General features: G+C 38.4%; 1 pseudogene; it reads right to left on the reverse strand.

The window, feature by feature from the left end:
* Positions 1-715: 715 nt before the first annotated feature.
* LOC105477985 (RNA-binding protein EWS-like) lies at positions 716-23,156 on the reverse strand (annotated as a pseudogene).
* Between the last annotated feature and the right edge of the window lie 121 nt (positions 23,157-23,277).

Genomic DNA, 23,277 nt, shown 5'->3' on the forward strand with positions numbered 1-23,277 from the left:
GGCCCTATCCAAGCAACGCTATTGATACATCTTCAGGAAAAAGTCCTCCCATATGAAAGCAAATTTGAAAAATGGAAAGAAATTACTACTACACCAGATGCACAGATATCAATTTAAGGATGCAGGAAACATGAAAAAGCAAGGAAATATGACACCTCAAGAACACAATAATTGCCCAGCAACAGATCCCAATCAAAAAGAAATTCATGAAATTCTGAAAACAGAATTCAAAAGTGTGATACTAAATAAGCTCAGTGAGATACAAAAGAATTCTGAAAAACAATACAAAGAAAAAAGAACAACAATTCAGAATATGAATGAGACAGGTAACAAAGAGATAAATATCATTAAAAATGACCAAATAGAAATTCTAGGACTGGAAAACTCCTTGAATGAAATATCAAATACACTTGAAAGCTTCAATGATAGGCTAGATCTGCTTTATCTGTCAATGACAGAGAACATCCTAAAAGTAGCAAGAGAAAAGCATCTGGTCACTTGTAAAGGAGCCCCTATTGGACTTCTCAGCAGATACTTTACAGGCCAGGAGAGAATAGGATGATATATTCAAAGTGCTGAACTACTCCTACCCAAGGATAGTACATCCAGCAAAATTATTCTTCAAAAATGAAGGAGAAATACAGTCGTTCCCAAGCAAATGCTGAGAGATTTCATCACTACTGAACTGACTTTACAATAAATGCTCAAGAAAGTCCTAAACCTGAAAGCAAAAAGATGACAGCATCATGAAATTATACAAACTTATAAAACTCACTATAAAGCAAACACACAAATGAGGAAAAGACTCAAATGGTACCACCATAGGAAAACAGCAAACCACAAGGACAAACAATAAGAAAAAAAAGAAAGAAAGGAAGCAATCAGAAAATAATTAACAATAAAGCAAATAAAACCTCACATATCAATAATTACTTCGAACGCAAATGGATTAAATTCTACACTTAAAAGATGTAGACTGGCTTAAGAAATTTTAAAAAAGTGAACCAACTATATGCTGCCTACAAGAAACACACTTTACCTGTAAAGACAGATACAGACTGAAAGTAAAAGGATGGAAAAAGATATTCTACACAAACAGAAATCAAAAGTGAGAAGGAATAGTTATATCAAACAGACTTTAAGTCAAAAACAGTTTTTTTAAAAAGACAAAGACAGTCATTATATAATGAGAAAGGGATAAATTCATCCAGAGAATATAATAATTTTAAATACATATGCATCCAACACTGGAGCACCCAGATTCATAAGGCAAATATTACTAGATCTAAAGAAAGAGCTAGAGCTAGACTCTGATACAATAATAGTAGGAGACTTCAACTCCCCACTCCCAGAGAAACATTAGGCTTAAACTGGACTTTAGACCAAATGGACCTAATAGACATTTACAGAACATTTTATCCAACAACTGCAGAATAAACATTCTTCTCATCAGACATGGTACATTCACCAGGATTGACTATACGTTAGGCCAGAAAACATGTCTCAACAAATTTTCAAAAATCAAAATTATATCCAATATCTTCTCAGACCACAATGGAATAAAACTATATAAATCAATACCAGGAGGAACTTGGAAACTATGCAAGTACATGGAAATTAAACAACATGCTCTTGAATGACCATTAAGATGGAAATCAAAAATTTCTTGAAACAACTGAAAATAGAAACATAACATACAAAACCTGTAGGACACAGCAAAAGCAATGCTAAGAGAGAAGGGTATAGCAATAAATGCCTACATCAACAAAAATAAAGATTTTAAATAAACAATCTAATGATACACCCTAAGAAACTAGAAGAGCAAGAACCCAAAATTTGCAGAAGAAAAGAAAAACAAAGATCAGAGGAGAAGTAATGAAATAGAGCAAATATTTCAAAGAGCAAGCCTATATATATCTACATATATATAGGCTCTTTGAAAAGATAAAAGTTATAAACCACTAGACTAACCAAGAAGAGAGAAGACCCAAATAAACAAAGTCAGAAATGAAAAAGGATACATTACAATTGATACCACAGAAACGCAAAAGATCATCAGAGATGATTATGAACAAGTAACTATATGATAACAAACTGGAATATGTAGAGGAAATGAATAAGTTCCTGGAAACAAAACCCACCAAGATTGAATCAGGATAAAATAAAAAACCTGAACAGACAAATAACAGGTAGCAAGATTGAATCAGTAATAAAAAGCCTCTCAACAAAGAAAAGTCCAGGACCAGATGGAATAACAGCTGAATTTTACCAAATGTAAAAAGAAGAATTAATAACAATCCTCCTCAAACTATTCCAAAAACTTGAAAAGGAGGGAATTATCTCTTACTTATTCTACAAGGCCAGTAATACTCTGATGCCAAAACTAGACAAGGACACAACAAAAAAGGAAAAGTACAGCCCAATATCCCTTATTAACATAGATGCAAAAACCCTCAATGAAATACTAGCAAACCAAGTGCAATGGCACATCAAAAAGATGATACACCATGATCAATCTAAATTTATACTAGGAATGCAAGGATGGTTGAGCACATGCAAATCAATAAACACGATACACTGCATCAACAAAATGAAGGGCAAAACCATATGTTCATCTCAATAGATGCAGAAAAAGCATTTGACAAAATTCAACACCCCTTTCAGGATTAAAAACTCTCAACAAACTAGGCATAGAAGGATCATACCTCAAAATAATAAAGGCAATATAGAACAAACCCACAGCTATCATCATACTGAATGGGGAAACTTGAAAGTCTTTCCTCTACTAACTGGAACAAGTCAAGAATGCCCACTTTCACCACTTCTATTTAACATAGTACTGGAAGTCCTAGCCAGAGCAATCAGGCAAGAAAAAGAAATAAAAGGCATCTAACTTGGAAAAGAGGAAATCAAATGATCCCTCTTTGCAGAGAATATAATTTTGTATCTGGAAAAAACAAAAGATACCACAGAAAAACTCCTAGAACTGATCAACAAATTCAGTAAAATTACAGGATACAAAAACACAAAAATTGGTAGCATTTTTGCTAATGAAATAATGAAATAGGCAATAATAACCACTGATGAAATAGGCAAAAAAGAAATCCAGAAGGCAATCCCATTTACAATAGTTACCAAAAAATATACCTAGAAATAAATTTAACCAAGGAGGTGAAAGATCTCTACAAGGAAAACTGCAAAACACTGATGAAAGAAATTGAAGAGGATATGAATAAATGGAAAAACATTTTGTGCCCGTGGATTGGAAGAATTCATATCATTAAAATGACCATACTGCCAAAGTAATCTACAGATTTAATACAATCCTTATCAAAAATACCAATATCATTTTTCACAGAAGCAGAAAAAATTTCTAAAATTTGTATGGAACCAAGAAAGAACACAAATAGCCAAAGCAATACTGAGCAAAAAGAACCAAGCTGGAGGTATCACACTACCTGACTTCAAAACAGACTGCAAGTAACCAAAACAGCATGATGTTGGTATGAAAACAGAAAAATAGACCAATCTAATAGAATAGAGAGCCCAGAAGTAAATCCACATATTTATAGCCAACTGATCTTCAACAAAGCCACCAAGAACATACATTGGAGAAATGACACCCTCTTCAATAAATGGTGCTGAGACAAGTGGATAACCATACTGAGAAGAATGAGACTGGCTATCAGATACATAACCTGAAGAAAAAAAAAGAAAGAAAGAAAGAAAAAGAATGAAACTGTACCCCCATCTTTCACCATATACAAAAGTCAACTCAAAATGGATTAAAGACTTAAATGTAAGACCTGAAACTGCAAAAACACTAGAAGAAAACAGGGAAAACTCCTCAAGATACTGGTCTAGGCAAAGATTTTATGGCTAAGACCTCAAAAGCACAGACAATTAAAAAAAAAAAAATTGGCTGGGCACAGTGGCTCACACTTGTAATCTCAGCACTTTGGGAGGCCGACCTGGGCATATTGCTTGATCCCAGGAGTTCAAGACCAGCCTGGGCAACATGGTAAAAACCCATCTCTACCAAAAAAAGTACAAAAATTAACCAGGTGTTGTGGCACATACCTTTAGTCCCAGCTACTCAGGAGGCTGAGGTGGGAGGATCACTTGAACCAAGGAGGCAGAGGTTGCAGTGAGCCAAGATCACACCACTGCACTCCAGCCTGAGCAACAGAGTGAGACCCTGTCACAAAAAAGAAAAAAAACAAAAACAAAAAACAAAAACAAAAAACCACACACAAATAGAAGTATACTAAACTAAACAGCTTCTGTACAGCAACAGAAACAACCAATGGAGTAAAGAGACAACCTCTTGAATGGGAGAAAATATTTGCAAATTACTCCTCGAACAGGGGACTAATATACAAAATATACAAGGAACTCAAACAAATCAACAGTGGAAAAAATAATTTTATTTAAAAATGGGCAAAGGCCTTATTTATTACAAAATAGAAATGTCTCATGACTTATCTATGTGTACCATATTTTAATAGATCTCATACACCAGAATTCAGATCATGAATGACTGACAGAATATTTTGTTGGGCAGTCCTGATTTAAAACTAAGACTGGCTTGTGGTTAAATGAATATGTTCAGTTTTTGAATTTAATAGTAATTCCAATTCAGTAGATGCTATCACTGTTTACCCCTTCCAAAGATATGATTAGACTTCATTAGTAATGTTCAACTTTTCACAAAGATGGTGAGTGCCATCTTAAAACTTACTGGTTTTATTTAGATTTATATAACTGGTTTAAATACAGGGGAAATTCCTTCACTGTCTCAGAACCAAGTAAGATTTACCTGTGTTTTGTGTTCATTTGCCTCTTAAACGCAAGGGTTGAAGATAAATGAGGTAGCAATGTCTACTTTATATTTTTGGCCTTAACTATGCCAATATAATTAGAATTCCCTGTATTTAAAATGGTTCCTTTTACTTATTGAAAGGCATTTTAGTGTGGGGTTTATGTGTAATATCAAAGATTATTTAACACTTCTCACATTTTATAGATCTATAAGGTCACATGCTTTTAAAATAGTAGCAAGTTAAACTTCACTCTTGAATTCTTTACAGTCTAAGTCAAACTAAGTTATAATTTAGGATTGTCTTTAAACAGCCATTCAGAAACATAAAACCATAGAAACTATTGTGTATTTGTGATTGGGAATTGTGCTTTTGCCAACTTAAAAGGAATAAAGTAGAGGAGATAGACAAAAATTTTAAAATTATGTGTGATCATAAGACTTAAGATAATAAGAAAACCACAGATCATGAAAAAAAAAAACGGGCAAAGGCCACGAATAGACATTTCTCGAAAGAAGACATAAATGCCCTATAGGTATATGGAAAAATGCTCAACATTACTAAATGATAAGGGAAATGCAAATAAAAACTACAATGAGATACTGTCTCACCCCAGTGCTATGGCTATTTATTATTAAAAAGACAAAAAATAACAGATGCTGGTAAGGATGTAGAGAAAAGGGTCCTTATATGCTGTTGATGGGAATGTAAATTAGTACAACTACTATAAAAAGCAGTATGGAGATTTCTCAGGAAACTACAAGTATTAGATTTAGTTTCAGTAATCACAATATTAGGTATCTATCCAAAGGAAAAGAAATTAGTATATCAAAGTGATACCTGTGCTCGCAGGTTTATCACAGCACTATTAACGATAGCAAAGATGACCAGGCGCAGTGGCTCACGCCTGTAATCCCAACACTTTGGGAGGCCGATGTGGGTGGATCACCTGAGGTCGGGAGTTTGAGACCAGCGTGACCAACATTCTGAAACCTCTCTCTACTAAAGCTACAAAATTGGCCGGGTGTGATGGTACATGCCTGTAATCCCAGCTACTCAGGAGGCTGAGGAAGGAGAATCGCTTGAACCAGAAGGCAGAGGTTGTGGTGAGCCACGACCACGCCATTGCCTCCAGTCTGGGCAACAAGTGTGAAACTCTGTCTCAAAAAACAACAACAAAATAAAACGATAGCAAATATATGAAATCAAACTAAGTATAAATCGATGGATGAATGGATAGAGAAAATGTACTATATATACAAAATGGAATACTATTCAGCCATAAAAAGAGTGAACTCATGGCCAGGCTTGGTGGCTCATGCCTGTAATCCCAGCACTTGGCCTCCCATGGGAGGCCAAGGCAGGTGGATTACTTGGGAGCAGGAGTTCGAGACCAGCCTGGACAATATGGTGAAATCCTGTCTCTACTAAAAATATAAAATTGTCTGGGTGTGGTAGCACCCACCTGTAATCCCAGTTACTTGGGAGGTTAAAATACAAGAATTGCTTGAATCCAGGAGGCAAAGACTGCAGTGAGGTGAGACTGTACCACTGCACTCCAACCTGTTGACAGAGTGAGACTCCATCAAAAAGGAAAAAAAAAAAGAATGAAATCATGTCATTTGCAGCAACATGTATGGAACTGGTCAGTATGTTGCAGAAAATAGGCCAAGCACAGAAAGACACATACTGCATGTTCTCACCCGTATGTGGGAACTAAAAACCTTGATCTCATGGACATAGAGAATTAAATCACAGATAGATGGTCAATAACTGGGAAGGGTAGGTGGAGGAGGGAGGAGGGGATGAAGAGATGAAGAGAGGTTGGTTATGGGTATAAACACACAGTTAGATAGAAGAAATAAGTTATATTGTTTGATAGCAAGCTAGGGTGATTACACTTAGCAACTAGAAGAGAGGACTTGAAGTGATACCAACACATAAGAATAATAAACATTCAAGGTGATAGATACCCCAATTACCCTGACTTGATCATGATACATTCTATATACCTAACAAACACTCATGTCTAACCAATAAATATATAAAATATTATATATCAATAAAAGAGAAAATAGTTGTACTATATTTACTTTATCAGGACCATTATACACTACACTCTCTCCCTCTTTTTTTTTTTTTTTTTTTTTTTGAGACAGGGTCTTGCTCTGCCACCCAGGCTGGAGTGCTGTGGCATGATCACGGCTCACTGTAACCTTGATGTCCCTGGTTTAAGCAAGGAATCCTCCCATCTCAGCCTCCCGAGTAGCTGGGAAGGTGTGCACCACTACACCCAGCTACTTTTTAAAATTTTTCGTAGAAACAGGGTCTCCTTGTGTTACCCAGACTGGTCTCAAACTCCTCCTGGGCTTAAGCGATCCTCCTCCCTCAGTCTCCCAAAATGCTGGGAGTATAGGTGTGAGCTGCTGTACCTGGCTTACTCACTCCCTCTTAACCAGTGATGTGCTGGAGCCAGTTCATACCAGCTCAGGAAAGCCATTGCTAAATTTTCAGGAACTTTGCAAGCTAGTTGTTAAGCACATCTGTTATGTAAATTAAATTATGTACTATATAACTATATACGGTGTAAAAATATTACTATATAATGGTGTGATGAGCACATCTCTTCTCAACTCAACATTCAGTGACATCAAATTGCTATCCTGAAATCAGCTATGGTGGAAATATTTATACCATAGAAATCAGCCAATGCTACAAATCAGGACTTGATTTATTGTTTTTCATGATTATCTTGACTTAAGAAAGCGATAAAGAATATATTAATAATACAAATTAAACTTAAAAGTCTATTGTGTATATAGGCATTACATTTTAGATAGCATCCAAAAAAAGGAGTAAATATTTAAAAAGTATTATCCAATACATCAAAGAAGTCCCTTATATCTTTGACAAATTTGTGAACTTCTGATATACATCTTCATTGTTTCACATTTGTCTTACTAACACAAACAAAAATATCAACCAACATTCATGTTAGAGGGAATCATTCATCAATGACATGAGCAACTTCTTTGTTGAATCAGATGATAGTCATGCATTTATTCATAGTCTGATATTTGTGATACTATTATTGCAGAGATAATTTTTAAAACTGTTAGTGGATTTTGCAAAAAAATAGCATCTCACACTAAAGTTATAGGTACAGGCTGAAAAGCAAGGTATTTCTTTTTTTTTTTTTTGTATTAATACAATTTATTAAGCAAAACTGTAAAATGAAAGAGAAAATAATTTTTTAAAGCTCCCTTGTAAAGCAAAAACGGGAAATCCTAAGTCTAGTTACTAAATCATTTGGTCTTTTTTCTTTCGTTCTTTCTTTTTTATTTATACTTTAAGTTCTAGGGTACATGTGCACAACCTGCAGGTTTGTTACATATGTATACTTGTGCCATGTTGGTGTGCTGCACCCATCAACTTGTCAGCACCCATCAACTCGTCATTTACGTCAAGTATAACTCCCAATGCCATCCCTCCACCCTACCCCCTACCCATAATAGGCCCCGCTGTGTGATGTTCCCCTTCCAGAGTCCAAGTGATCTCATTGTTCAGTTCCCAACTGTGAGTGAGAACATGCGGTGTTTGGTTTTCTGTTCTGGGGATAGTTTGCTGAGAATGATGGTTTCCAGCTGCATCCATGTCCCTACAAAGGACACGAACTCATCCTTTTTTGTGGCTGCATAGTATTCCATGGTGTATATGTGCCACATTTTCTTAATCCAGCCTGTCACTGATGGACATTTGGGTTGATTCCAAGTCTTTGCCATTGTGAATAGTGCCGCAGTAAACATACGTGTGCATGTGTCTTTATAGCGGCATGATTTATAATCCTTTGGGTATATACCAAAAGGATGGTAATGGGATGGCTGGGTCATATGGTATTTCTAGTTCTAGATCCTTGAGGAATCGCCATACTGTTTTCCAAAATGGTTGAACCAGTTTACAATCCCACCAACAGTGTAAAAGTGTTCCTATTTCTCCACATCCTCTCCAGCACCTGTTGTTTCCTGACTTTTTAATGATTGCCATTCTAACTGGTGTGAGATGGTATCTCATTGTGGTTTTGATTTGCATTTCTCTGATGACCAGTGATGATGAGAATTTTTTCATGTGCCTGTTGGCTGTATGCATGTCTTCTTTTGAGAAATGTCTATTCATATCCTTTGCTCACTTTTTGATGGGGTTGTTTGTTTTTTTCTTGTAAATTTGTTTGAGTTCTTTGTAGGTTCTGGATATTAGCCCTTTGTCAGATGAGTAGATTGCAAAAATTTTCTCCCATTCTGTAGGTTGCCTATTCACTCTGATGGTAGTTCCTTTTGCTGTGCAGAAGCTCTTTAGTTTAATTAGATCCCATTAGTCAATTATGGCTTTTGTTGCCATTGCTTTTGGTGTTTTAGACATGAAGTCCTTGCCCATGCCTATGTCCTGAATGGTATTACCTAGGTTTTCTTCTAGGGATTTTATGGTTTTAGGTGTAACATCTAAGTCTCTAATCCATCTTGAATTAATTTTCGTATAAGGAGTAAGGAAAGGATCCAGTTTCAGCTTTCTACCTATGGCTAGCCAATTTTCCCAGCACCATTTATTAAATAGAGAATCCTTTCCCCATTTCTTGTTTCTCTCAGGTTTGTCAAAGATCAGATGGCTGTAGATGTGTGGTATTATTTCTGAGGACTCTGTTCTGTTCCATTGGTCTATATCTCTGTTTTGGTACCAGTACCATGCTGTTTTGGTTACTGTAGCCTTGTAGTACAGTTTGAAGTCAGGTAGTGTGATGCCTCCAGCTTTGTTCTTTTGACTTAGGATTGTCTTGGCAATGTGGGGTCTTTTTTGCTTCCATATGAACTTTAAAGCAGTTTTTTCCAATTCTGTGAAGAAACTCATTGGTAGCTTAATGGGGATGGCATTGAATCTATAGATTACCTTGGGCAGTATGGCCATTTTCATGATATTGATTCTTCCTATCCATGAGCATGGTATGTTCTTCCATTTGTTTGTGTCCTCTTTTATTTCACTGAGCAGTGGTTTGTAGTTCTCCTTGAAGAGGTCCTTTACATCCCATGTAAGTTGGATTCCTAGGTATTTTATTCTCTTTGAAGCAATTGTGAATGGAAGTTCACTTATGATTTGGCTCTCTGTTTGTTTGTTACTGGTGTATAAGAATGCTTGTGGTTTTTGCACACTGATTTTGTATCCTGAGACTTTGCTGAAGTTGCTTATCAGCTTAAGGAGATTTTGGGCTGAGACAATGGGGTTTTCTAAATATACAATCATGTCATCTGCAAACAGGGACAATTTGACTTCTTCTTTTCCTAACTGAATACCCTTGATTTCTTTCTCTTGCCTGATTGCCCTAGCCAGAACTTCCAACACTATGTTGAATAGGAGTGGTGAGAGAGGGCATCCCTGTCTTGTGCCAGTTTTCAAGTGGAATGCTTCCAGTTTTTGCCCATTCAGTATGATATTGGCTGTGGGTTTGTCATAAATAGCTATTATGATTTTGAGATACGTTCCATCAATACCGAATTTATTGAGAGTTTTTAGCATGAAGGGCTGTTGAATTTTGTCAAAGGCCTTTTCTGCAACTATTGAGATAATCATGTGGTTTTTGTCTTTGGTTCTGTTTATATGCTGGATTACGTTTATTGATTTGCATATGTTGAAGCAGCCTTGCATCCCAGGGATGAAGCCCACTTGATCATGGTGGATAAGCTTTTTGATGTGCTGCTGGATTCGGTTTGCTAGTATTTTATTGAGGATTTTTGCATCGATGTTCATCAGGGATATTGGTCTAAAATTCTCTTTTTTTTGTTGTGTCTCTGCCAGGCTTTGGTATCAGGATGATGTTGGCCTCATAAAATGAGTTAGGGAGGAGTCCCTCTTTTTCTATTGATTGGAATAGTTTCAGAAGGAATGGTACCAGCTCCTCCTTGTACCTCCGGTAGAATTCAGCTGTGAATCCATCTGGTCCTGGACTTTTTTTGGTTGGTAGGCTATTAATTGTTGCCTCAATTTCAGAGCCGAAAAGCAAGGTATTTCAACTTAAAATGTATGTCATTTCTAAAAAAAAAAAACAAAAAAACAAAACAAAAAAAATCACAGTGCTGCTATTACCTTTCAGTTAGCCTTAGTTATACAGTTAATGTATTTAATGCTTACCAGTCCTTATTCTGATGTCTCTAGTCATTCTGCTTGTCTGAAGCTCATTCTCTTGTAGATTCTTTAGGTAGTATTCATTGGAATAACGGTCCCTCAGTTTTTGTTTGCTGACAACGATGTGTGGCCTTATCTCTGAAAGTCAGTTTTACTGAATATAAAATCTTTAGCTCACATTTTATTTCTTGCATATCTTAGGTTACTCCATTCTTATCTAGTATAAAGCATTCTGTTGAAACATTCAGTAATCTGTTTCTTTTCCTTATAAGTCACATGCTCTTTTTTTCTAGATGTTTGCCCAGTTTTTACTTTTTCCTTAAAGTTTAGTAATTTTACTAGAATATGTCTTGCTATTAATTCTTCTGATTGGATATTCTTAGTTACACTTTCAATACATAATTTGGAATCTTTTTTTATTTCAGCAAAGTTTTCTATATTCCAGTTGTTATTATTTGTTCTGTTCCTTTACTTTGGTTTTCTTCTTCAGGGACCCTATAATCCATGTAGTCAATATATTATTTGCCTGTCTTTAATATTTGCCACTTCCTCTTGAATCCCTTTAGTGTCCTTTCACATTTTTTTCTATGTTTAATTTTCCCGTTCTGCACTTTCTATTTCTTTTATGGCAGTATTTATTGAGTTTGTTCACTTTTATGTTCCTTCTAGTTTAGTCTTCACTTTTGAAATTATTTTTACTTTTGTTTCTTATTCTTTGTTGAATTCTGCCACCTCATTTCTGAGTTTTTCTAATTGTGATATATTTGTTCTGTCATGTCTAACATTTTCTTCACATCTTAGTTGTTTTGAAATAGTAGGTCATAGTTTTTATCTTTCTGGCATGGAAATATTATTCTCTGTAACTCTTTCTTATTTTATTATTTATTGATTTATTATTTATTTATTTTGAGATGGAATCTCGCTCTTTCACCAGGCTGGAGTAGCACCATCTCAGCTCACTGAAACCTCCACCTCCCGGGTTCAAGTGATTCTCCTGCCTCAGCCTCCTGAGTAGCTATGACTACAGGCGTGCACCACCACGCCCAGCTAATTTTTGTATTTTTAATAGAGACAGGGTTTCACCCCTTTGGCCAGGATGGTCTCGATCTCTTGACCTCATGATCCGCCTGCCTTGGGCTCCCACAGTACTGGGATTACAGGCGTGAGCCACCGCTCCCGGCCTCTTTTTCTCATAATAACTTTGTATGAGATTTGACCTTAACATTTTTTAACTGCTTAGTTCATGTGAAAATAGTTTTTCTGGACACCTAGAATAAGCAAGGTACAGGAAACCTCTATCATCATAGAGTTCCCTGTTTGCGTGGTTGGTGCCCAATAAGATGGTAACTTGCTTTCTAAGCTTTCTTGGCTCTGTTTCCATACTCCACTTCAACCTGAACCATGTCTTTCCTTTCAATTCTATTGTTTCTGTCCTGCTCAATTTTGATGCCACTCCCATGAGTTTCTCAGTGTGGACCTCTTACCCAGAAGGGTCCACTGTCAGGTCAGTTTTGAGAACTCCTCAGGGATAGACTTCTCTAGTTTTCTCAGTTCTTACCACAGAACCCTTGCACTCGCTTGGTGCTGAAGAAAGCAAAATCCCTCCCTCCACGTTTCAGCTGCTCTTCTCCAACCTTGCTTTCCGGTGAATGCTTGGTGGCTACTTTAGGGTTCTGCTCTTTTTCTTTTTCTTTTTCTTTTTAATTATACTTTAAGTTCTAGGGTACATGTGCATAACGTGCAGGTTTGTTACATATGTATACTTGTGCCATGTTGGTGTGCTGCACCCATCAACTCATCAGCACCCATCAACTCGTCATTTACATCAGGTATAACTCTCAATGCAATCCCTGCCCCCTCCCCCTCCCCGTGATAGGCCCCGGTGTGTGATGTTCCCCTTCCCGAGTCCAAGTGATCTCATTGTTCAGTTCCCACCTATGAGTGAGAACATGCGGTGTTTGGTTTTCTGTTCTTGCGATAGTTTGCTGAGAATGATTGTTTCCAGCTGCATCCATGTCCCTACAAAGGACACAAACGCCTCCTTTTTTATGGCTGCATAGTATTCCATGGTGTATATGTGCCACATTTTCTTAATCCAGCCTGTCACTGATGGACATTTGGGTTGATTCCAAGTCTTTGCCATTGTGAATAGTGCCGCAGTAAACATACGTGTGCATGTGTCTTTATAGCGGCATGGTTTATAATCCTTTGGGTATATACCAAAAGGATGGTAATGGGATGGCTGGGTCATATGGTATTTCTAGTTCTAGATCCTTGAGGAATCGCCATACTGTTTTCCAAAATGGTTGAACCAGTTTACAATCCCACCAACAGTGTAAAAGTGTTCCTATTTCTCCACATCCTCTCCAGCACCTGTTGTTTCCTGACTTTTTAATGATTGCCATTCTAACTGGTGTGAGATGGTATCTCATTGTGGTTTTGATTTGCATTTCTCTGATGACCAGTGATGATGAGAATTTTTTCATGTGCCTGTTGGCTGTATGCATGTCCTCTTTTGAGAAATGTCTGTTCATATCTTTTGCCCACTTTTTGATGGGGTTGTTTGTTTTTTTCTTGTAAATTTGTTTGAGTTCTTTGTAGGTTCTGGATATTAGCCCTTTGTCAGATGAGTAGATTGCAAAAATTTTCTCCCATTCTGTAGGTTGCCTATTACTCTGATGGTAGTTCCTTTTGCTGTGCAGAAGCTCTTTAGTTTAATTAGATCCCATTAGTCAATTATGGCTTTTGTTGCCATTGCTTTTGGTGTTTTAGACATGAAGTCCTTGCCCATGCCTATGTCCTGAATGGTATTACCTAGGTTTTCTTCTAGGGTTTTTATGGTATTAGGTCTAACATTTAAGTCTCTAATCCATCTTGAATTAATTTTCGTATAAGGAGTAAGGAAAGGATCCAGTTTCAGCTTTCTACCTATGGCTAGTGAATTTTCCCAGCACCATTTATTAAATAGGGAATCCTTTCCCCATTTCTTGTTTTTCTCAGGTTTATCAAAGATCAGATGGCTGTAGATGTGTGGTATTATTTCTGAGGACTCTGTTCTGTTCCATTGGTCTATATCTCTGTTTTGGTACCAGTACCATGCTGTTTTGGTTACTGTAGCCTTGTAGTACAGTTTGAAATCAGGTAGCATGATGCCTCCAGCTTTGTTCTTTTGACTTAGGATTGTCTTGGAGATGCGGGCTCTTTTTTGGTTCCATATGAACTTTAAAGCAGGTTTTTCCAATTCTGTGAAGAAACTCATTGGTAGCTTGATGGGGATGGCATTGAATCTATAGATTACCTTGGGCAGTATGGCCATTTTCATGATATTGATTCTTCCTATCCATGAGCATGGTATGTTCTTCCATTTGTTTATGTCCTCTTTTATTTCACTGAGCAGTGGTTTGTAGTTCTCCTTGAAGAGGTGCTTTACATCCCATGTAAGTAGGATTCCTAGGTATTTTATTCTCTTTGAAGCAATTGTGAATGGAAGTTCATTCATGATTTGGCTCTCTGTTTGTCTGTTACTGGTGTATAAGAATGCTTGTGATTTTTGCACATTAATTTTGTACCCTGAGACTTTGCTGAAGTTGCTTATCAGCTTAAGGAGATTTTGGGCTGAGACAGTGGGGTTTTCTAAATATACAATCATGTCATCTGCAAACAGGGACAATTTGACTTCTTCTTTTCCTAACTGAATACCCTTGATTTCTTTCTCTTGCCTGATTGCCCTAGCCAGAACTTCCAACACTATGTTGAATAGGAATGGTGAGAGAGGGCATCCCTGTCTTGTGCCAGTTTTCAAACGGAATTTTTACAGTTTTTGCCCATTCAGTATGATACTGGCTGTGAGTTTGTCATAAATAGCTCTTATTATTTTGAGATACGTTCCTACAATACCAAATTTATTGAGAGTTTTTAGCTTGAAGAGCTGTTGAATTTTGTCAAAGGCCTTTTCTGCATCTATTGAGATAATCATGTGGTTTTTGTCTTTGGTTCTGTTTATATGCTGGATTACGTTTATTGATTTGCATATGTTGAAGCAGCCTTGCATCCCAGGGATGAAGCCCACTTGATCATGGTGGATAAGCTTTTTGATGTGCTGCTGGATCTGGTTTGCCAGTATTTTATTGAGGATTTTTGCATCGATGTTCATCAGGGATATTGGTCTAAAATTCTCTTTTTTTGTTGTGTCTCTGCCAGGCTTTGGTATCAGGATGATGCTGGCCTCATGAAATGAGTTAGGGAGGATTCCCTCTTTTTCTATTGATTGGAATAGTTTCAGAAGGAATGTTACCAGCTCCTCCTTGTACCTCTGGTAGAATTCAGCTGTGAATCCATCTGGTACTGGACTTTTTTTCGTTGGTAGGCTATTAATTATTGCCTCAATTTCAGAGCCCGCTATTGGTCTATTCAGGGATTCAGCTTCTTCCTGGTTTAGTCTTGGGAGAGTGTAAGTGTCCAGGAAATTATCCATTTCTTCTAGATTTTCTAGTTTATTTGCGTAGAGGTGTTTATAGTATTCTCTGATGGTAGTTTGTATTTCTGTGGGGTTGGTGGTGATATCCCCTTTATCATTTTTTATTGCGTCTATTTGATTCTTCTCTCTTTTCTTCTTTATTAGTCTTGCTAGCAGTCTATAAATTTTGTTGATCTTTTCAAAAAACCAACTCCTGGATTCATTGATTTTTTGGATAGTTTTTTGTGTCTCTATCTCCTTCAGTTCTGCTCTGATCTTAGTTATTTCATGCCTTCTGCTAGCTTTTGAATGTGTTTGCTCTTGCTTCTCTAGTTCTTTTAATTGTGATGTTAGAGTGTCAATTTTAGATCTTTCCAGCTTTCTCTTGTGGGCATTTAGTGCTATAAATTTCCCTCTACACACTGCTTTAAATGTGTCCCAGAGATTCTGGTGTGTTTTATCTTTGTTCTCATTGGTTTCAAAGAACATATTTACTTCTGCCTTCATTTCATTGTGTACCCAGTAGTCATTCAGGAGCAGGTTGTTCAGTTTCCATGTAGTTGAGAGGTTTTGATTGAGTTTCTTAGTCCTGAGTTCTAGTTTGATTGCACTGTGGTCTGAGAGACAGTTTGTTACAATTTCTGTTCTTGTACATTTGCTGAGGAGTGCTTTACTTCCAATTATGCGGTCAATTTTGGAATAAGTGTGAAGTGGTGCTGAGAAGAATGTATATTCTGTTGATTTGGGGTGGAGAGGTCTGTAGATGTCTATTAGGTCTGCTTGCTGCAGAGATGAGTTCAATTCCTGGATATCCTTGTTAACTTTCTGTCTCGTTGATCTGTCTAATGTTGACTGTTGGGTGTTGAAGTCTCCCATTATTATTATATGGGAGTCTAAGTCTCTTTGTAAGTCTCTAAGGACTTGCTTTATGAATCTGGGTGCTCCTGTATTGGGTGCATATATATTTAGGATAGTTAGCTCTTCCTGTTGAATTGATCCTTTTACCATTATGTAATGGCCTTCTTTGTCTCTTTTGATCTTTGATGGTTTAAAGTCTGTTTTATCAGAGACTAGTATTGCAACCCCTGCTTTTTTTTTTTCTGTTCTCCATTTGCTTGGTAGATCTTCCTCCATCCCTTTATTTTGAGCCTATGTATGTCTCTGCATGTGAGATGGGTCTCCTGAATACAGCAGACTGATGGGTCTTGACTCTTTATCCAGTTTGCCAGTCTGTGTCTTTTAATTGGAGCATTTAGTCCATTTACATTTAAGGTTAATATTGTTATGTGTGAACTTGATCCTGCCATTATGATATTAAGTGGTTATTTTGCTCATTAGTTGATGCAGTTTCTTCCTAGCCTCAATGGTCTTTACATTTTGGCATGCTTTTGCAATGATTTGTTGTTTTTGCAATGGCTGGTTGTTCCTTTCCATGTTTAGTGCTTCCTTCAGGGTCTCTTGTAAGGCGGGCCTGGTGGTGACAAAAATCTCTAAGCATTTGCTTGTCTGTAAAGGATTTTATTTCTCCTTCATTTATGAAACTTAGTTTGGCTGGATATTAAATTCTGGGTTTAAAATTCTTTTCTTTAAGAATGTTGAATATTGGCCCCCACTCTCTTCTGGCTTGTAGAGTTTCTGCCGAGAGATCTGCTGTTAGTCTGATGGGCTTCCCTTTGTGGGTAACCCGACCTTTCTCTCTGGCTGCCCTTAAGATTTTTTCCTTCATTTCAACTTTGGTGAATCCTGCAATTATGTGTCTTGGAGTTGCTCTTCTTGAGGAGTATCTTTGTGGCGTTCTCTGTATTTCCTGAATTTGAATGTTGGCCTGCCCTACTAGGTTGGGGAAGTTCTCCTGGATGTTATCCTGAAGAGTGTTTTCCAACTTGGTTCCATTTTCCCCCTCACTTTCAGGCACCCCAATCAGACGTAGATTTGGTCTTTTTACATAATCCCACACTTCTTGCAGGCTTTGTTCATTTCTTTTTCTTCTTTTTTCTTTAGATTTCTCTTCTCGCTTCATTTCATTCATTTGATCCTCAATTGCTGATACTCTTTCTTCCAGTTGATCGAGTCGGTTACTGAAGCTTGTGCATTTGTCACGTATTTCTCATGTCATGGTTTTCATCTCTGTCTGTTCGTTTATGGCCTTCTCTGCATTAATTATTCTGGTTATCAATTCTTCCACTCTTTTTTCAAGATTTTTAGTTTCTTTGCGCTGGGTACGTAATTCCTCCTTTAGCTCGGAGAAGTTTGATGGAGTGAAGCCTACTCTCATCTCATCAAAGTCATTCTCCGTCCAGCTTTGATCCGTTGCTGGCGATGAGCTGCGTTCCTTTAGAGGGGGAGATGCGCTCTTATTTTTTGAATTTCCAGCTTTTCTGCCCTGCTTTTTCCCCATCTTTGTGGTTTTATCTGCCTCTGGTCTTTGATGATGGTGACGTACTGATGGGGTTTTGGTGTGGGTGTCCTTCCTGTTTGTTACTTTTCCTTCTAACAGTCAGGACCCTCAGCTGTAGGTCTGTTGGAGATTGCTTGAGGTCCACTCCAGACCCTGTTTGCCTGGGTGTCAGCAGCAGAGGCTGCAGAAGATAGAATACTGCTGAACAGCAAGTGTACCTGTCTGATTCTTGCTTTGGAAGCTTCCTCTCAGGGGTGTACACCACCGTGTGAGGTGTGGGGTGTTGGTCTGCCCCTAGTGGAGGATGTCTCCCAGTTAGGCTACTCAGGGGTCAGGGACCCACTTGAGCAGGCAGTCTGTCCCTTCTCAGATCTTAACCTCCGTGTTGGGAGATCCAGCACTCTCTTCAAAGCTGTCAGACAGAGTTGCTTGTCTGCAGAGGTTTCTGCTGCTTTTTTTTTTGTTGTTGTTGTTGTTTAGCTGTGCCCTGTCCCCAGAGGTGGAGTCTACAGAGACTGGCAGGCCTCCTTGAGCTGCTGTGAGCTCCACCCAGTTTGATCTTCCCAGGGCTTTGTTTACCTACTTAAGCCTCAGCAATGGTGGACGCCCCTCCCCCAGCCTCGCTGCTGCCTTGCGGTTAGATCGCAGACTGCTGTGCTAGCAATGAGGAAGGCTCCATGGGCCACCCTCCCGGCCAGGTGTGGGATATAATCTCCTGGTGTGCCCATTTGCTTAAAGCACAGTATTGGGGTGGGAGTTACCCGATTTTCCAGGTGTTGTGTGTCTCAGTTCCCCTGGCTAGGAAAAGGGATTCCCTTCCCCCTTGCGCTTCCCAGGTGAGGCGATGCCTCACCCTGCTTCAGCTCTCGCTGGTCGGGCTGCAACAGCTGACCAGCACCGATTATCCGGCACTCCCCAGTGAGATGAACCCAGTACCTCAGTTGATAATGCAGAAATCACCTGTCTTCTGTGTCACTCGCGCTGGGAGCTGGAGACTGGAGCTGTTCCTATTCGGCCATCTTGCTCTGCCCTGGTTCTGCTCTTTTTCTGTTCTTCCTTCTTTTTTCTCCTGCACAGTGGCTACTGGTGTTTGGGCCCCACCCATTTGTAGTTTGGAGTTTGTGGGGGAAATTTTCTATTTAGTTGTGTTGTAAATGGAGTCCATGAGTTTTTAGTTCTGTCTCTCAGTTTATCTGACAGTTTTTATGTAGACAATAAGAGACTAAAAAACTACCTTACGTGGAGAAATACAGAGATTGAAACTATGCTGCTGCCATCATCATCTCCCCAGAATTCTCCATCTAAAGTTAATTTTGTATAAAGGTAGAGGCCCAATTTCCATGTTTTCCCACCTGGATAACTACTTTCCCAAAACCCTATAATAACTATTTTTCCAAAAGTCTACTCTGTCATTGTTTTGCAATCCCGCCTCTGTTGTACATCAAGATCTTTAACTTTACTCATAATGTAATAGATTTAAAGGAAACTTTTATCCAATTCAAATTTACTCATATTTTTAAGAGACTCTTGTTTTAGATGTGAATATATGGTGTATGTGTGTGTACATACACGTGTATGTATTCAAACACATGTCCCAGTCAAAAAGTTTTTGAAAAATATTGCCCTATGTAATCCAGAAGACTACCTTGGTGCCAATTGGCTCTCTTCAGCTTCATTTTTTTCCTTTGGTGTTGACCTTCTTATTGACTAAATTAGACCATTTAAAACCCAGGTGTTTATTCCTGGGTTCCTTTCAGATCTCTCAGGCAGAACTGCTAACAGTGGCCTTGGAGTTGAATGGGGCTGGGAGAAGAAATCCAGGGAGTTTGCAGCCTCTCTAATTTCAACACACAGGACCATCTCTCACACCTGTTCATGGTGACAGCTGGGAACTGCGGCTGGGTTTTTTGTTTATGTTTGTTTGTCTTTAGATGGCCTTATTCCTTCCCAGAGAGCACAGGAATTTGTAAATTGAGACAGGAAATCATGGGGGAATTGATAAATGTTAGAAATGTCTTTACTCTTAGGGAAACAGTTTGGAGACAAATAATCTAGAATCTTGGGCCACCAATTGGCATGAAATTCTAACATACAAAACCTCAAAGTGCCCTCTGCTGGCAGCCAGTGTTCACCGCCACTAGTCTGTAATTACAAAATCATGCAGACTTCATTGGTACATACTAAGTTTTAAACTGATACACAGGGAGTTATGCTATATTTACTATCATGTTCTCCAACTAACAAAATAGAAATGGCACCCCGTAAGTTAGAATAGCTCTAAGTTACACAGAATCTATTGTTAAACGACAGCTTTTGCTACATGATTTTAAGTATTACAAACAAAACAAGTCTATACACTAATTGAAAATGAAATGGACTAGTCATTTATAATCATTGAGAATAATTGTTATATTAAAACTAACTGTTTTGGCTGGGTGCAATGGCTCACGCCTGTAATCCCAGCACTTTGGGAGGCTGCAGTGGGTGGATCACTTGAGGCCAGGGATTTGAGACCAGCCTGGCCAACATGGCAAAACCCACTCACTAAAAATACAAAATATTAGCCGGGCATGGTGGCTCGCACCTATAATCCTGGCTACTCGGGAGGCTGAGGTAGGAGAACCACTTAAACCTGTGAGGCGGAGGTTGCAGTGAGCTGAGGTCACGCCACTACACTCCAGCTACCTAGGCTGCAGTGCAGCCACTTTGAAGAAACTTTAATTAAGGAAACTTTAATTCAAGGTATAGATCTCTTTGGAGTTCTTACTTTACCAAACAGTATTTTATATAGCTAAGTAAATTAGGATATTTTTGATATGGATTGAATATATTTAAAAATTGTTGTTAATTTTGTGATATTGTCAGCTTTCTGATACTGTTGTTATGTTGAAATATTCCTAATATAAGTAAGTGGAGAGCTGATGGATGAAACATGCATAGTGAAGTGTTGGTAATTGTTGAATGAGCATGATGGCCACACAGCGTTCACTATTCTATTCCCTCTACTTTTTTGTATGTTTTAAAATGTCTAAAAGATTACAACACATCCATAGATACACATACTCATACTCATACACACAAACACAAACTTACAACTACAGTGCAATGTACTTCAGATTGAAATTTTCTGATAAGAAAAGTACATCAAAGTGCCACCTTCTATATTGTTGTTCAAACACTATAGACACACCAGTGCCATTGGTCATTGAGCTGTTTTACTTAAAAAAAAAATAAAAACTAATAGAATAATAAAATAAAAATTAGTAGTAGTAGAGTGTACTACATTTATAAAGTTAACATTTTGTGAGCAAGTATAACACTAAAAGAATTTTTTGCAGGAATTCCCAGGAATATATGGGGATATATTTGTATGAATGAATATGAATATATATGAGTTCAATTCATTCACCACTGTATAAGTGCAAAACACTTGATATAAAACACTTATCAAAAATGTTCTGCTGGCCAGCTGCAGTGAGTCACACCCATAATTTCAGCACTTTGAGAGGCTGAAGCTGGAGCATCACTTGAGCCCAAGAGTTCAAAACCAGCCTGGCCAACTTAGTGCGACCCCATTTCTATTATTAAAAAAAAAAAAAAAAAGTTCTACCTGGCCAGTGGCTCACCCCTGTAATCCCAGCAAGCATGTTGGGAAGGAGAGATGGAGGCAGGAGCATCGCCTGAGCCCAGGAGTTTGAGACTAGCCTACGCAACATGGCCAGACTCCATCTCTACTAATTTTTTTTTAAATTAGCCATGTGGTGGCACCCATCTGTAGTCCCAGCTACTCAGGAGGCAAAGGCAGGAGACTTGCTTAAGCCCAGGATTTAGAGGCTGCAACCGAGCTATGATCATGCCACTGCACTCCAGCCTAGGTGACAGAGTGAGATCCTGTTCCTTTAAAAAAAAAAAAAAAAACCAGTTCGAATTGTTCTGAAAAAATAAAAAAAAGTTTAAGTTATTAACTAAGTTTAACAAACTAAATCTTTTCAATCACTATCAGCTTCAACATCAACAAAGGGAGAAAACTATCACCAAGACTATTCAGCAACACATATACAATAATCCAGATTCACCTAGTTCACTCCGTACAACGAAGACAGCCCCTTCACAATTCTAGCAACTTTTATTTCACTCTCATCTCTCACCATTTCCTTCCTGCACTCCAGGCAATTTGCTGCTCCCCAAACTCATCCCAACTCCCACATACCTCTAAGCCTTTATACCAGCTTTATACTGAGCTCCTCCCCACCTGGTGAGCACTTACTCATCAGTCGTTCAAAACCTGACGCAGAAGTCTCCTCCAGTGTAGAAGCCTGGCTGTAGGATCCAGTTTGGGGTAGGTAACTAGTGGGAGGCTGCTGCCCATAACTGCTTTGTTGACCATAGTTACTCTGCTGTCCATAGCTGCTCGGTTGCCCAGAGGTATTCTGCTGAGAGTAACTGCTCTGATCATAACTAGTCGGCTGTGTAGAGGAATAGCTGGTAGGAGGGTAGGATGGAGGTGCAGTGACTGGCTGCATGGGGTAGCTCCCAGGTACATGGGAATAACTGTAGTTACTCTGTCCATATCCTAGGCCGGGCTGGTTGTAAACCCCTGTGCTAGATTGAGGTTGACTAGTCTCAATGGGCTTGTTACCATCCTACAGTCTTGTAGGTACAGTGCCTGCTGGCTGCTGCCCATAGGCTGGGTAAGCAGGCTGAGTGCCATATGCAGACTGAGCGGTGTGGAGGCTTGGGTGGTGGTGACTGTAGCAGTGGTGGTATCATAAGCACCAGTGCCACACCCCTGGGCAGACTGGCTGTGTGCCCGGGGGGCAGTTGTAGTAGTATAACCAGTGGGAGGCTGCCCATAAGAAGTTGCATAGCCCATAGGTTGCAGTGGTCCAAGCCTGGGTATAGCTGACATCAGTGGGCTGTCCATAGGTTCCTAGCTTTGTTGCCCATATGCCTGGGTGGTCTGTGCAGTGTAAGCACTGTAGCCCTGCTGCACTGCAGCTTGGCTATAGGTACTGTAATCCTTTGATGCCATTTTCTCTCCTTCCTCCTCGTTCTCTCAACGTCCGTTTCCTTCTTGCTCCCATTTAACTTTTATCTAAAAGATTATAGAAATCCTATGCTTCCCAATTTTCAAAGCTCTAATAATCTCATGCCTATATATTGAGGTCACTAAAACATTACTATAACTTTGGACATAATTCAGTGGACCAATGATAATGTTTACTCTCTAAGAAAAGAAACTATGAAACACTCTAGTTCTAGATCTTTATACAAAAGATCAACAAAGTAACTCATTTTCCAGTATGAATTAGTATTTGTTAATTTGCTATTTGTAAATTATCTATATTAAATTATTAGTTAAGGCATCCCTGATTAATAATATTATAGAGATTAAATTGATTATAGTAGATAATTAGGTAAAAACACAACCACAC

This window comes from Macaca nemestrina, chromosome 7 (genome assembly GCF_043159975.1).
Source record: "Macaca nemestrina isolate mMacNem1 chromosome 7, mMacNem.hap1, whole genome shotgun sequence".
Taxonomy (NCBI): domain Eukaryota; kingdom Metazoa; phylum Chordata; class Mammalia; order Primates; family Cercopithecidae; genus Macaca; species Macaca nemestrina.